This window comes from Columba livia, chromosome 5, assembly GCF_036013475.1.
Source record: "Columba livia isolate bColLiv1 breed racing homer chromosome 5, bColLiv1.pat.W.v2, whole genome shotgun sequence".
Taxonomy (NCBI): Eukaryota; Metazoa; Chordata; class Aves; order Columbiformes; family Columbidae; genus Columba; species Columba livia.
Genome location: NC_088606.1, coordinates 43625787 through 43643186, shown reverse-complemented (window position 1 = coordinate 43643186; position 17400 = coordinate 43625787). Strand labels below are relative to the sequence as shown.

The 17400-nt window shown below is 38.8% G+C and overlaps 1 protein-coding gene across 11 annotated transcripts in view; it reads right to left on the bottom strand.

The window, feature by feature from the left end:
- FUT8 (fucosyltransferase 8) overlaps positions 1-17400 on the bottom strand; it is a 130516-nt gene that overhangs the window by 98862 nt on the left and 14254 nt on the right. For 10 of the 11 annotated variants that reach the window (XR_010473255.1, XM_065066037.1, XM_065066035.1 and 7 more), the window contains exon 2: positions 4028-4107. The gene's annotated coding sequence lies outside the window, so the exon portion shown is untranslated. Of the gene's footprint in view, positions 1-3869; positions 3903-4027; positions 4108-17400 lie in introns of those variants that run through there. The other variant, XM_065066034.1, reaches the window with a different exon arrangement.

Sequence of the window (17400 nt, the reverse complement as noted above, 5' to 3'; positions counted from 1 at the left end):
ATTGGAAGAAAATATTTAAGCTAAACAAAATTTGAAAATAAAAAAATAATTTAAAATACAGATCCTATGCTGCTTCTAGGTACTGTTTACAAAAAGCTGCGTTCCTCATGCTCCACTCACAAAAGAGAAAGCTAATTAAGGAAAAAAAAACAACACACAAACACACCACGTCTAGAAACTAGACATTAAATCATAAAATGTAATAAGATTATTACAAGATTATTAGATGAGCCCTCTCCTCTAAGAGATCACACATGCTCATGTGTCTTACTACTTTTTATGAACTTCCAAAGACAGACATACGGTCTTTCCAGCCTATGACAGTGCTTCAGAAGCTGCACTGCATTATTCTCCACTGGTCAAAATGTAAGCTTATTAGGTTTTGTGGTGTTCCAAAAGACTTAGAACAGCAACACTTACTCTCTGTGTTAAATCATACTCTGTTTTTTCAACCTCTCCTCATAGGTCAGGGATACAGTGTTCTGATCATTAGTCCTATTGTCTTCTGGACAATTTGGCAAGGAAATTTTGATTCGTTTTCATGTATTAAGTGCATGGCTCAAAACTGGACACAATGAGCTAGCTGACTCCATTTCTACTCTAAACTGAGCAGAGGGAGTTACACAGTGTTTCTGACAGCGCTTCCATTTATTTCTCCTGGTATGATGTCAAATTTTCAGAACTATTTTTTTGTGCTGCTCTTTTTTTGATACTGTTGACTTAAGGTCAGCTCTTAATCCTGAATCTTTTTTTCAGAAGTCACAGCCATTCCTTATTTTGTATTTGCCTATTTTATTTTTCTTTCATTTAAAAGCAGTATTTTAAGCTTGCCTTTAATGGCTTGTATCCCATTTTCCCCAGATAGTTCTAGTTTGTTGGTTCATGTTAAATTCTAATCCAGTCTTCCAACTTCTCTGCAGTCTCTCAGCCTGGCATCATTTTTCACTGCAGTAAACATGCAAGTCAATGGATACGTCAGTAGCCTCCTTTCTTGAGAAAGAAAAAACATGAAATACTGTTGTTTGTGCTGCTCCATCAGAACTTATATAGAACACGGTTTTATTGAAGAATATATTCAGAGAGCCAGGCAAGCAATAAGTCATCTTTCAAACAAGAATCCAAGCTAAATGACTACCAGAATAAAACAGTGAACCAAGGCTGAACGTTAGAAGAAGCAGCAGACTGTTGATCCTCAGGCAACAGTTAAAGTAGTAAGCAAGAAAGGTAGTAGACACTTCAGAAACAGAGGGACGGACCAGCTTTGACCTTGATAAAAAGGACAGAGCTAGATCAGCAACATACCCTTCTTTTCCTTTTCCATCAGGTACCATATGTTGATCTATTTAGATATGTAGAAATAAAGAATATCTATCCAAGATTTCAGGTGCTCCTACAATAAACCCTAAAACTCAAAATATAAAGGCCTTTTGCAGAGATTAGTTTATCTTCAAAAGTCACAGATAAATCTAACTTAAAGTATGTCCAAGCAAGGATAAGAAAGTGGTTTAGAATGCAATAAAAATGCTCATTTGGTCTTTCTTTTTCAATAAACTACAAAAATGCAGTTCACAGATGGAATGGATTAGACCAAGTGTGAAACGCAATGTGAAAAAAAAAAAAGGGAAAGACTACCACAGGAATGTTTTCACATGCGAGAAGCAGCAAGAAAAAAAAATATTAAATAGGCCAATGGATTAAATCAGGTTTCTCCTGTTCAGACTCTGACAGCAGAAAATATTTCTGAATGCAGTTTGCCATGCAATCTGACAGGAAGCAGGAATCCAACATAATCCATAGATTGCATAAACAAGCAATACAGGAAAGGTATTGTCTTTGCTGTATTAATTAGTAGCTTGCATCAACCTACCAGCACTACCTAGATCTCACCTAGATATTAAGATCAAATCAGCTTTTCTCCACTACTCAATCTCCCTTAGTAGTTGAGCAATGCATACAGAATTACTGGCTTAACTAATGCTCTAGACACTGCAGTTTATAGACCTGCACAAATCCTCTTAATCATCTTCCCACACAAATTGAACAGAAAAATGCAAAAAGAGGTTTCATGCAGTTCTCAATCATTGTGCTTTGTCCTTGCTAAAGGAAGGACTGCATCTCTACACAAGACGCAACCATCACCACCGTTTACAGACAAATCAAGATAGTATGAAACGTAGTACAAAATGAAGTACAGAAACTAAGTATAAACAAGCATATAAGTATGCATCTAGGTTCACATTTAAACAAAAAAAAATAATTTACAAAACTGTAAACTAAGATCCAGATAAATTGCTGTATTACATAATATCATGTACAAGGGAGCAGCCAAGTCTGATAAGAAGTAAGGTTTGGACAAGTCATGCAAGTTCTTCATGTGTACTTTTCATTCATTTCCAGGTTGTGGAACACACAGAGTGTGGGGGTGAGACTATCACAGATTTTTTAGTTTTCTACTAAGATTCTTTCCCTCTGAATCATTGTCTCTATTCAGCATCAACAGATCACTCCTACTAAGAGAAAGGGTTGGGAGAGATCTGGAGAGATCACCCAGTTCTAGTCTAAAGCTCTCACAGAAGCCACGTCTCTTCAGACTGACTATTTCCAGTCTATAAACTTTAACACAGCCTTACCGCAAACTGCTGCACAGACCCACTGCCTTAAGGGACAGTTTATGCTCTCACTTTAACACTTTCTGAACTCTTACCTGAGCTGATCCAACACAAAATACAAGAAACACAACTAGCCACCATTTTGTTGAGTTTGTAAGATAAATTAGTTAACTGGTTTCAGCAGGACTCACATATGGAGGAGAGCAGGGTTCAGGAAATGGGAACAACCCCTTCCAGCAACAGTAAGCAGTTACAACAACTAACCCAGTTTCAGGAAACCTAACTGGAAACAGGATGCCTGGAAAGCTACTATTGTATTCTTTGTTCTGTCCTGGCCATGAGGCCTCAGAACTATTTTTATTTCATTTTAAGTCCCACATTTTATTCTTTTTTGTAACGATTCATTAAATTCTTAGACTAACGAAGTACTTCAACAGTTATGACTGCATAAATAAATCATAATAACTGAGAGTACTATAAATGTCTTCAGCTTGACAACCATTACTGAAGTTGAGTGAACAGTAAAAGCATCTCATCTGCAACAAATTTGCCTTGACCTGTTAGTGTAATTTTTTTAATTCTGAAAGTTCAAGAAAATCTCACAACCTTCTTACCCTTATCATAGTTAACAATCATAGCAGTCTTTCCTACATTTGCATCAAAAAAGAATAACCTCATGACATGCTTGGTTTCCAAATTCACACCTGAATTCACCTTTCAGCAAAGTTCATTCTTTAATCAACTTTTCAAAAAGAAGAGAGTTATCTTCTATAATCAGTTTATTTATTTAAATTATTATTATGGTACTTGCATAGACCTTCAAAAACATAAGGATCTGCAATATGAAGTTTTTAATACTTGCCACCCTTCGAGAAAATCTAGCACTGGATCTACCATATCCCAGAGCACACAACAGTTTTCAGCCACAGCAGCCTAGTTACTTAAAATTCTCAGAGAAACCTCATGGAATAGGGCCTGTGGCAGCTGCTACGGAACTACTGCTGATCTGTGAGAAATACATGTAATATCTGCAATTCAGATATCGATGAAAGGGCCTAAAAATACAGCCAAAGGATACATAAGACAGTTGTACATAAGACAGAGGATACATAACGTATCTATCAAAGAATTAGTCTTTTTAGAGGTGAGAGGCAAAGCAGAAAAGGGAGAGAAATGGATGTAAAGAGAAAAGAAAGGTGAAATGGGTGTCTAATTGAAAAAATGTTGTCGGTGATCTGACAAAAAAGCAAAGGACCTGACCTTTTTTTTGAAAGTTTGCTTTTTCCAGCTGACAAGGATTCATCAACAGGAAGGAAGTTTTCAGTTGTTGTTTAGATAGTGCAGGTCTTTTTCTAGTTTCTTTACATCTAGTTTTTGTCTCAGTACAGGCAGCATCACAGAGGAAGGGAACTACTTACTTATTAGCAATAATTATTGTTCAAATTAATACTTCTGGGGATTCTTCTTCCTCACTTTCATTTTGAAGCCCAGGTAATTCCTGAAAGTAGAAGACAAAAAGAAGACAATTAGTTTTTATCCTTATTTACCCATGCTTTCATTCTTTATATGCAGCATTCAGTAGATGCATGCATTCTTATTAAAAATATTGCTTAGAATTTTATATGATTGTGATTAGATGATTTGCAGCAAAACTTTTATGAAAACAGAAATTAATACCCTTTAACAACCTCTATTTACACTGAGATATGAAAAAATAGAAACTGTTTGCTTCATTGTCAAAAATAACAACAAAGGTTAAGTATAGACCCTCAAGGCATCTACGAAAACAAATGAAGAAAGTGAGGGGAGAAAAAGCAGTGGATTCATTTGGGATATATATAGCCAGACTTTAGGAAAAGACCACTAAGAAAAATTATAGGATCAGTATCCTAAGACCAGATGCCAAAAATTAAAATAGTAAACTCCTCAAACTGAAATAGTTGCCACATGGAAAAGAACAGGCTATACCTTTAAAATAGGTGTAAGTAAATTAAGCTGGTCTGTACCACTTGTTTATTTATGTTTGTACATAATATATATAGTAGACCATATATGATGTAGTAGACTGCTTTGAACAAAGTCTTACTTTTGGGTTATCAAGGCATGAACTTATTACGTCATTTTGTAATAGTGGTCTCACTAATTCGGAATGACTGAACCAAGTGTTGATTGTTGGCCACTTAACAGAAAAGCAATCAAAAGCTGCACATATCAGACTCCGGAACAGCAATATATTGGATGTTGAAAAAGCTAATTTGTGAACCTGACTTCAAGGAAAGGGATAAAACTGGGGAAGAAAAATAAATAGGAAACCAATTAAAATAACAATAGTACCAGGAATAGAAGTGAAGAGAAAATGATAAATGCTTCAGATAATTGCCTTTTACTGCAATGAGAATTCTGCTAAATTAGTCTTATTTTTGAATGAAAATTTATTTTATATCTTGAAGAGAAGCTTTAGCAGCTGTACTGTTAAATGAACACTGTGAACTAGCAACTCTAAAAATCTCAAAAGCAGCAACAGTGATAAGAAAGACTGAATTCTGTATTTTCTTTTTTATGTAATAAATTATTCAGAAATAATCAGCACCTACAAGGTCAGACCCCATGAACATTCAAAAACGGAGTGCCTGGAGAAAGAGTGAGAGAACCCATTTTCATTTCCATTTGAGGTTGATACTTTGGGTATACTTCAGCTAAGGATGTCCTCAATAAAAAGGACAGAGCATTTCCTGGGATAAAGCATCTCAGAAATCAAAACAAAAGAATACAACACTGTTAACCCCTGCATAAAAAGTAACATCAGGATTTTAGCTTTCTGCAAAAACTAAACTAGTTATTTTATTGTATTTCTCATCAAGCAAGTTACACAACCTGTTTCATAAAATTTGAGAGGTGAAAATATCAACTGAAGGTGAGCCAGGAAGCCAAGCAAAACTACATATGGAGCCCACCTGCTCCAAGCCCTCCAGTGAACCCATTAGGGCACAGTCTAGAATGATGGTTACTTTTAATTTTATATGAAGCATTATGCTGTATTTTTCTTATAAGTCCGTGTTTGCTACCCCAATAACAGGTAGAAGGTAGTATATTATGAGAGCTATATGTGTAGAAAAGTAGATTTAGACAGATTGGCTCAAAGTAAACAGGAAGTAGAAATGTTTACATTTCATGTAAGGCAAGTAACTACCAACAAATGTACAAGTTGGTTTATCTGTAAGCACCAGAACTATGGGCAATATCAACAGGCCAGAATCCTACCAGTCTCAGCAATTCACCATGCCCTACAAAAAAGCTCCCCAAAATTTTCAACTCTGTTGTCCTAAAATACGCAAAAAAACACAGGACAATAAAAAAAGCAGGAATATTTGGGTCTTTTTATTCCCACACTAACATACCATCAGAGTGAAGTAGCTATTTAACAGATGTTGAAAAAGTAGAGGGGTTGAGGGGAAAAAAGTTCCAATGTTGTTTATACCTCTGATCTGGAAAATTTGTCCAGAACACAAATAATTTAAAAAAAAAAAAAAAAGAAAATACAAATCAGTGAAATATGTTGAGCTGGTTTAACAGAAAACAGTCACGCTTAGCCTGGTCAAGTCATTTGTAGCTCCAATTAGCAGATGCTACCTGTATGACAATAAAATTTTAATCAGAGTTCTGAGTATTGCTTTGCAACTGGCTATGCACTGGTTTTAGAATATTTTCTTGTAGCCCATTGTCTGCTCAGAATAACTCACAAAGTAGTAACAAGTGCTATATTGAAACAAAGATGCAGGAGACCAACATTTTTTTTTTATAATCCATAAATCTATTACTAAGAGGAATAAAATAAAGGTCTTTTATTTTAAGACAATCATGATTAATGTAAAGTAACTGTCTGTTTCAGGATCTTTCTATGGAAATGTGGAAAACAATAGCCAACTTACTCCAAGTCATTCAAAGCTTTAGAACTACCGAAAGCTTACAACTTTCCAGCCTAACATTCCTAATGCATCCATGAAAACAGAATTCCCTTTATAATGTAAAAACTCCAATAATTTTTAAAAATCTTTGCATTTGCTTTTCAGTCACCTAAACAGTATTTACAAATATCACTAGATAAATTAGACAGTGGTGCCTTCCAGATATGTCTGCTGCACTTTCAGAGACCTTTTTGGAGACAAAGGTCATGAAATGAATTTGCAGATAGTAAATCTTAGTTATACTCCCAATTCTGATTTTGAATTCCTCAGTAAACATAGACTAGTTGCTACCTTTTATTTTTAGAAAAAATAATATATTCATCAAAAAATATATCCTTATAAAGGGTTCAATACCACCTGAAGTGTTTAATCCAGTTTCTTGCATTACAAGAACACACTCAAAACAAAGTCCAAAACATTTCATCAGCACTTTTCATGTAATTTAAATTGAATTTTAAAAATATGCAAATCTTGAATACGCAACAGCAAGAGAAGAGAATTCAAGGATGTCAGCCACACTGTGCCTCCAACTACTACAGAAACATTAGCTGAAAATACCTACATCACCTCAACAATACGAAAGAGTGAAGCAGGGGGGAAGAAAAAAGGAAACACTTCTGTCCTCCCTTCCCCCTCTGACTGTGGCGAACTTATTGAACACAGACACTAGATCCATATATGTGGCCAGGAGTACTTTCCCAATATCACAGGAAGAATCAGACACCTCACTCAAAATCTCACCTTTAGTCAAAGGCGAATTGCCTCTGCTTCAGAAAAACAAATTATGCAGCAAAATGATAAAAATAAAAAATAAATATTCCATTCTGATATCTACAGGACAGCAGTGGTAGCCTTGAAGAATCAAATTTGTAAAACTGGAAACTTTATGACAAATAGCAATCAAATACTTTCTTGGTCTCTTTCTCAGAGATTTCCATTACTCCAGTAACAAGAAATATCGTATGTTCATTTTTAATTTCTGACTCTAGGATCAATCTTATCACCTTACACAGCCTTTTTACATAAATATATAAAGCAACATATTGAACCACTGAGTTTCTTTCTCCTTATTACCGATTTTGTAAGAGTAGACCTCACCCCCTGATTTTCACAAACAACATTTATCATTAAGTTTTTCCTTCAGTTGTATTTATTTTGAGTTGTTTCTCTCATATACGACCTCACACCCAATAAAGACTATTCTTATTTCCTCCCAGGCTTTATTTGCCAAATTCATAGAATCATAGAAATGTTTAATATTGAAAAGACCTTTAAGATCAAGTCCAACTGTAACCTAACACCACCAAGTCCACCACTAAACCATACACAAAGCACCACAGATACACATCTTTTCAATACCTCCAAAGACGATGACTCAACTACTCCCCTGAGCAGCCTGTTCTAGTGCTTAACAACCCTTTCCATGAAGAAATTTTTCCAATCTCAGCCTCCCCTGGTGCAACTTGAGGCCATTTCCTCTTGTCCTATCACTTGCTACTTGGGAGAAGAGACCAACACCCTCCATGCTACAACCTCCTTTCAGGTAGTTGTAGACAGCGATAAGGTCTTCTCTCAACCTCCTTTTCTCCAGGATAAACAGCTCGTTTTCTCAGTTGCTCCTCATAAGACTTGTGCTCCAGGCCCCTCACCAGCTTCTTTGTACTTCCTTGGACACACTCCAATACCTCCATACCCTTCTTGTAGTGAGGGGACCAAAACTGAAGACAATATTCGAGGTGCTGTGTACAGGGCGATGACCACTTCCCTAGTCCTGCTGGCCACACTGTTTCTGATACAAGCCAGAAATGCTGTTGGCCTTCTTGGCCACCCGGGCACACTGCTAGCTCATGTTCAGCTGGCTGTCAAGCAACACTCCCAGATCCTTTTCCACCAAGAAGCTCTTGAGCCACTCTTCCCCAAGCCTGTAGTGTTGCATGGGGTTGCTGTGACCCAAGTGCAGGACCCAGCACTTGGCCTCAGCCCATCAATCCAGCCATTCCAGATCCCTCTGTATGGCCTTCCTACCCTCCAGCAGATCAACACTCTCACCCAACTTGCTGTCATCTGCAAACTTACTGAGGGTACACTCAATCTCCTCATCCAGATCATTGATAAAGAGATTAAACAGAACTGGCCCCAGTACTGAGCCCTGTGGAACACCACTCATGACCAGCCACCAACTGGATTTAACTCCATTCACCACAACTCTTCAGGTCCAGCCATCCAGATGGTTCTTTACCCAGTGAAGAGTACTCCCATCCAAGCCATAAGCAGCCACTTTCTCCAGGAGAATACTGTGGGAAACAGTGTCAAAGGCTTTACTAAAGTCTAGGTAGACAACATCCACAGCCTTTCCCTCATCCACTAAGCAGGTCACCTTGTCATAGAAGGAGAACAGGTTAGTCAAGTAGGACCTGCCTTTTATAATCCCATGCTGACCTACCCTGATTGCTTGGTTGTCTTGTATGTGCCACAGGATGGCACTCAGGTTGATCTGCTCTATGACCTTCTCCAGCACCAACATCAGACTGACAGGCCTGTAATTCCCCAGATCCTCCTTCCAGCCCTTCTTGTACATGGGTGTCACATTTGCAAACTTCCAGTCAACTAGGACCTCCCTGGTTAGCCAGCACTGCAGATAAATGATTGAAAGTGACTTGATGAACACCTCCATCAGCTCCCTCAGTACCCTTTATTTCATTCTTCTTTACGAAGGCAAGTTCAACTTCAGCATAATCACATTAACAGTTCTTTCTGTTCCAAATGACTCGATCTTTTCTATGTGCAAACGTGATCAGAGCTATAAACCATCATAAGCGCAAATCAACCAACACTTTATTGGCTGGTCCTAATGATTTTTTTTTAAAAGCTAGAAACCAGATGATGTGTCTTAGAATTGTTTTACTCTCACAAAGGCACATCACCTGAGAATGAAACAGATGAGGATCTAGGCCATACGACAACGACCTACCTCTGATTGCCAGACCAGTTATACCAGGAGTTCTTGTCAGCGCTCAAGTATGTGAATTTGCAATTTATTTATTTTAATTAAATCACTTTCTATTACTCCAAACACATAGATAATCTCTATTACTAAGTATAATAATCCTGCCTTCTCTAATATTAGCAATTTCAGAAGCAAACAGACCAGCTTGTTAGTGAAGTCACTTGCTTACTTCAGTGCCAGCTCTACAGTTACAAGTATCTGGCAGAAAAGCAACTAAACCTATGTTAGGAAAAATATTATAAGAAAAGAAGAAGTTTAAACAACAAAACAGCTTAAAAATCAGCTAAGTTGTTACACTGACTTTTTTTTTCATGTTTGGTAAAGAAAAACAAATTATAAACTTTCTTTCTGTAAGCCAAGTGAAGCTCAAAATGTGCTTTTCAGTTTTAAGACAAGAGACACACAGTTATTTAGCTGAAAAAACGAACTTGATTTCTCTTATACCCATCAATTGGCCTGGCATTATTATTAGTTGCTGATGCTAAGCAAGTTTCCTTAAGCAAATATGGAAAGAGAATACATCCCAGGGGAAAAGAGGGAAAGACTAACATTTTTAATAAATATACTTGAAAAGGATAGATATAAGATTATCTATATATTTATTATGTATTATATTTTTTATTTTAAGATTTTTTTATTGCTAAGAGCAAAAGAAAACATGAAATATACTAAATTCATAATATGCAAGGATCAAAGCCAAATCATCTAATTTCTACTGCACACCCAAGAAAGGCTCTTAGGAATTAGCTGTTTTGCAATGAAGTGCACAGGATTTCTCTGCAGTTCAGTTTTCTAGAGATGGTTCCCCTTCAAACAAGTTTTGACTACTATAGGTCTGAGAAGGGCATAAAAACGTTCAATGAAATTCTACTTTAATCACACAAGATACAGATTTGGAAGCATTATTGTTCAAAATTCGTTAAAACAAGGCCAAATGACAGATCTCACACTTTGTTTTCCTTATCATAGAATCACAGAATAGTTTGGGTTGGAAGGGACCTTCAAAGTTCATCTAGTCCAACCACCCTGCAATGAGCAGGGACATCTACAACTACATTAGGTTGCTCAGAGCCCCAAGCCTGGAATGTTTCTGGGGATGGCACATTACCACCTCACTGGGCAAACTGCCAGTGTTTCACCACTCTCATTGTAAAAAATTTCTTCCATGTGTCCAGCCTGAGGCCCCACTCCTTTAGTTTAAAACCCCTATGCCTTGTCTTAATGTAACAGACCCTGCTAAAAAGTCTGTCCCCATCTTTCCCCTTTTAAGTACTGAAATGCTGGAATAATTAACACCTCCCCAGAGACAACCCCAACTCTCTCAGCCTGTCCTCACAGCAGAGTTGTATCAGCCCTCTGTTTTTGTGGCCTCCTCTGGCCTCTCTCCAACAGGCCTATGTCTTTCCTGTACTGAGGGCTCCAGAGATGGATGCAGTGCTCTAGGTCGGATCTCATCAGAGCAGAGCAGAGGAGCAGAATCACCTCCCTCAACCTGCTGGCCTTTTGATGCAGCTCAAGATACAACTGGCCTTCTGGGCTACAAGCACACGTTCCTGGCTCATGTCCAATCTTTCATCCACTAGTACCCCCAAGTCCTTCTCCACAGGGCTGCTCTCAATCCCTTCATCCCCCAACATGTACTGACACCAGGGGTTGCAGGACCTTGCATTTGGCCTTGTTGAACCTCAATATATTTGCATGGGGCCACTTCTCAGGCTTGTCCATGTCCCTCTGGATGGTGTCCTGTCCCTCAGGCACATACTCAGCTTGATGTCATCCACCAACTTGCTGAGGGTGCACTCAATCCCACTGTTGATGTCATTGATAAAGATATTAAACAGCACTGGTCGCAGTACAAACCTCTGAGGGACGTCACTTGTCACCAGTGTCCATCCAGACATTGTGCCATTGACCACTACTCTCTGGGTGTGACCATCCAGCCAGTTCCTCATCCACTGAACAGTCCTCCAATCAAATCCATACCTCTCCAATTTAGAGAGAAGGAAGTTGTGGGAGACCATGTCAAAGGCTTTACAGAAGTCCAGATGGACAACATCCATAGCCTTTCCGTTGTCCACTGATGTAGTTACTCCATCGCAGAAGGCCACTAGGTTGGTCATGCAGGACTTGTCCTTCGTGAAGCCATGCTGGCTCTCTCAAATCAACTCCCTGTTCTCCATGTGCCTTAGGATAGCTTCCAGAAGGATCTGTTCCATGATCTTCCCAGGCACAGAGGTAAGGCTGACAGATCAGTAGTTCCCAGGGTTCTCCTTTCTACCCTTTTTAAAAATGGTTGTGATGTTTCCCTTTTTCCAGTCACTGGGGGCTTCACCTGACTGTCATGACTTCTCAGATATCAAGGAGAGTGGCTTGGTAACCACATCAGCCAGTTCCCTCAGGACTCTGGAGTGTCTCTCATCAGATCCCATAGATTTATGTATGTTCAGGTTCCTCAAGTGGTCACGAACCTGATCCTTTCTTACAGTGTGAGGGACTTTGCTCCCCAACAGTCCCTGCCTTGCAGTTCATCCATTCAAGAAGTGTGGGAAGACAGCTTGCCAGTGAGGACTGAGGTAAACAAGTTGTTCAGTATCTCAGCCTTCTCTGCATCTGTTGTTACCAGTTTACTAGTTTTGCTCATCGTTGGAGCACACATGACATAGGTACATCGGATTTTGCCACTTTGACCTTGTTCTAAGAGTACAGCATTTTTAATGGCACAAATAACAATTAGGAGCAAAATTCAGAATCATAAAGTGCTTATCCTTACCAGAAGAAAATATAGAACAGTTGCTGTAAGGTACAAATTCCCTTTAAATTTTCACATATCATAGCTTCTCAAGGCATAAATCAAGAAGGGTCCACAAAAGTGATACAGTACACAGACAGTACGTAATAAAATGATTTATTTCATGGGAATATTAAAAGGCCAAGTCATTAAATAACATCCCAAATATAAACACATTTTTAATCCATTTGCTTGCTAGGGTAGGTCACACAGAATGTAATCCACCAATCACAGAATCACAGAATGGCTTGGGTTGGAAAGGACCTTAAGCATGATCTAGTTCCAACTCCCCCTGCCATGGGCAGGGACACCTTCCACCACCAGACCAGGTTGCTCAAAGCCCCATCAAATCTGGCCTTCAACACTTCCAGGGATGAAGCATCCACAACTTCTCTGGGTTACCCGTTCCAGTGCTTCATCACCCTTGTGGTAAAGAATTTCTTCCTTACATCTAATCTAAATCTACCCTCTTTCAGTTTAAAGTCATTACCCCTTGTCCTGTCACCACCTGTCAAAAAGTCCCTCTCCAGTTTTCTGGTAGTCCCCCTTTAAGTACTGACAGGCTGCTATAAGGTCTCCCTGGAGCCTTGTCTTCTCCAGGCTGAGCAACCCCAACTCTCTCAGCCTGTCCTCACAGGAGAGGTGCTCCATCCCTCTGATCATCTTCGTGGCCTCCTCTGGACCCTCTCCAACAGGTTCATGTCCCTCTTAGGCTGGGGGCCCCAAAGCTGAACACAGTATTGCAGGTGGGGTCTCACCAGAGCAGAGTAGAGGGGGAGAATCATTTATTTCAACCAGTTGATCATGCTTCTTTTGATGCAGCCCAGGATATGGTTGGCTTTCTGGGCTGCAAGCACACATTACCAGCTCATGTTGAGCTTTTCATCAACCAACACCTCCAAGACCTTCTCCCCAGGGCTGCTCTCAATCTATTCTATGTCCAGTCTATGACTGTGCTTGGAATTGCCCCAACCAATGTGCAGGACCTTGCACTTGGCCTTGCTGAACTTCATGAGGTTCACACAGGCCCACCTCTCACACCTGTTCCTCTGCATGACATCCCTTTCCTCCAGCATGTCAACCACACCATACATCTTGGTGTAATCTGCAAACTTGCTGAGGGTGCACTCAGTCCCACTGTCCATGTCAAAGAAAAAGACATTAAACAGCACCAGTCTGAATACCGACCCTTGAGAAAAACCACTTGTCACTGGTCTCCACTTGGACAATGAGTCATCGACTGCAACTCTTTGAATGTGACCATCCAGCCAATCCCTTATCCATGGAGCGGTCCATCTGTCAAATGGATGTCTCTCCAATTTAGAGACAAGGATGTCATGCAGGACACTGTCATATGATTTGTACAAGTCCAGATCAGTGATGTCACTTGCTCTTTCCTTATCCACCATTGCTGTAACCCAGTCGTAGAAGATCACCAAATTTGTCAGGCACAATTTGCCGTTAGTGAAGCTATGTTGGCTGTCATCAATCATCTCATTTTCTATGTGCCTTAGCATGGCTCCCACAAGGATCTGCTCCATGATCTTGCTGGACACAGAGATGACACTGACTGGCCTGTAGTTCTCCAGGTCTTCCTTTTTTCCCCTTTTAAAAATAGGGGTTATGTTTCCCCTTTTCCAGACAGTGAGAACTGCACCGGACTGCTGTGACTTCTCAAATATGGACAGTGGGTTAGCAACTTCATCTGTCAGTTTTCTCAGGACACACACATGCACCTCATCAGGTCCAATGGACTTGTGCACCTCCAGGTTCCTTAGATGGTCTCAAACCTGATCTTCTCCTACAGTGGGAGGTTCTTCATCCTCCCAGACCATGCCTTTGCCTTTTACAACTTGGGCGGTGTGGCTCTTGCCAGTGAAGACTGAGACGAAGAAGTCATTGAGTACTTCAGCCTTCTTCATATCCTGGGTAACCAGGTCTCCCATTTCACAATGTGACACTGTGCAGTTCTCAACTTCTTTCCTGCTCCCCGCCTTCAAGACACACTGGCCCAATGACTTGATTCATTTTTCCTTTTTATTAAAAAAAATACACATGACCCTAGCTGACATATCCAAATATTCCCAGAGGACACTCTTATTCGATGTCCGCAGCCCTACATTTTTCACTTTAGGAAGTTTCATGTATGCTACAGTGATATTGCTAATACATTACAGACTAGCATATGTAGTGCAAATTTGGGGAAAAATATAAGGAAAATGCTGCAAGCACTGGACATCAGCTCTCTTAAATTAAGGAGAACATACGTTATATTTCTTTTCCCCAGAGTCCCACTTCTTCTCAGCCATGTGAAGTGCCATCTGTGCTTCACATCCTGACAAGCTAAAAATCTGCTGTTATTCATATCACCACTGAGCAAATTAAAGGTAAAGTCTGCCCCTTTTAATAAAATAACAAGAGTTACATATGGCAATCTAGATCACGACTCCAAAGTGATGAGTAGTGAGCATGGGGGGCATAGTGAGGAAAAGGTGGCAAACAGTAGATTATCTATCTTCAGAGCTTCCTTGATCTCTGTAAGTTAATACAAAAACTATCAGGAATAAAACAGGAGTAGCTGGATATCTCAGAAAGTCAACAAAAATATGACTCACCTGACAAAACACATTTAGTGAGATACTAAATAAAGTTGGAGGGCATACTTGGCTCAGGAATGAGAGAGATAGATGGTGGAGCAGGAAATCTTACCTTGAATATCTAAGGTTTGCATACTTGTTCTGAGACCCAGAATGCAACAGAAGCCAAACACTCCACATAACATTAGAATGAGAAAGTAAGAAGGAAAGTATAGATCTCCTATAAATTACCAATGAAGAAAATTTAAGTGGATGAGGGTTTGGAGAGACTGTTAAGAAAGGTTGTTTGTGGCTTTTTTTGGTTCTTCTATTTTGTTTGGGTATTTTTTTTTTCTAGACAGCTAGCAGAATCATTCAAAGCACAAGATTAATGATTCACAGGACAGACCTTTCAGGAAGCAGATCATAGATATAACTGAGTTAACCTCTAGCTGGTAACTGGCTTGACTATTGGTTTTACAGAAGTTAACCTAAAAGGTTACATCAAGATACTAAAGCTTGAAACTTTCACAGACACTGAAAAGCAAATAACCATATTAAAATAAGCCCTGAAATACTTTTGACTGATCAAGGCCAACCACACTCTTCCAACCTCTGGAAACACTCTGAAAGGTTATCAAATAGCCATGACAACTTCCAAATGGCACTGTGCATACAGCTACCTGTTTGAAGGCTGAGAGATAAAGAGAAAGGACAAATCTCAGTCAGCTGTCCTCAATAGCAGACAATAGTCCACTTTATTAGTGTCAATGCAGCCAAAAAGGGATTTGAAATCAAACCAGCTTCAGGAAACAAAAATTAAATGCAGATAAAGTCTGGAGGAGTACACAAAACCAAGAAAACAGCAAAGTAGTAACCATCTTTAGAAATTCAAGCAGAATAATATGGAAATGTGGAGGCAAGGAAATCACACAGAGAGAACACTCTCTCTAGACACAGGTTACTGAAAGAAAAGACCGAAAAGAGCTGTCAGGAAAGCCCAATTTAAAAAGTTCTTAAGTGTAAATACAGACAACATAAAGACATTAAGGCAAAACCTGTTCTCTCAGTAAGAAACAAACTTGTGTTTGAATTTGAGGAAGGAAACTTTTTGCAGTACATCCTCATTATTATTTGTTATGAGTACAGTAATTAGTTCAAAAGAGAGCCTATCCTATCAGAAGAGAAAGCTATGAATACAATGTTTGACAATCACAGAAAAAAAGAAAAAAAAAAAAAAAAAGGAAGATTTCAATCAACAAGCTTCACAAAAGAAAAAAGACAGTACCATGCATGTCACTGAAAAACTATTGTGCTATTGAAAACACAACAAAAAGTAATGTGGCTGTAAGCCAAAAACAAAATCTATTTTTTTTCTATTTCTTATTTATATAAAAAAATCTAGAGGGTCTTTTTATTAATTATGAGGGATTATTTTAAAGTGTGAGATTTAATTCAGCTTATCAAACTTCAAATAAAAGAGATAAAGTTTTTAAAAAATTAAAAAACATACACGTTACCACCCACTACAAATACTAGTTACCCCTACAAATGCTATTATTCAGTCTTTTAGAGAGAAATTTATATTGAAAGAGAAGTGAACACACAAGAGAAATACCAATGCCAACAGAATTACTAAGAATCTTTTATGTATGTACTGAAACAATTCATGTAGTAGCAGATTAAAAGAAAGAAACAGCATCTTCTATTGTGCTTTATATGTCTATCCTTTTCCTTCCTCTTTTTTTTCTTCTTTCTTAAAAAGGTAACTTCTTCAAATGTGCCCACAGTGAGCACACAGTCTGATATAGCTATGGAAATTACACTAGGAATTCATACATAATTTCTTTTTTCATTTTGAGTGTTTTCAACATGAATCAAATAAAAATCGTAGCATTTTATTCCAAAGTCTACCGTCAAATAGCTTGAGTGACTCTGCTTTTACTAACTGATTGGTCAAATAGCAGTAGGGTGACAATAACAAGACTGTGGTCAACTTCACTGCTGTGATTCAGAACCATACCAGCAGCTGTGCAGATGTCCAAGATGGTATCAGTTGCATACTGCTGCCATTGCTGCTCCGTGGGAAGGCTATGAACAGATGCAAGCAGTGTTCAGCATCCAGGAAGCTGAGAAAAAAGGAAGACGCAACACTGCTTCCTTGAGGCGAGACCATGCCGCAGCTTCATGCTTAGCAGACACAGGCTAATCAAAGGTAGATCTTCAAACAAAGGTCAAGAAGACTATCAAAGCTGAGATTCTAGCAACTAAGATCAAAGAAGCGGTCAGGGCTGTTCAGCAAGAAAAATCTGAAAGACCTTTTTGAAATTTGTCTGTTAGGTGGCTGATGGTGCCTGATAATGAATGAAGCTGAAAATTTGAGTTGAATATCATTCCATTAGCATGAATACTACACAAAAAATATGCAATTTATATATTTCAGTACACCATAAAA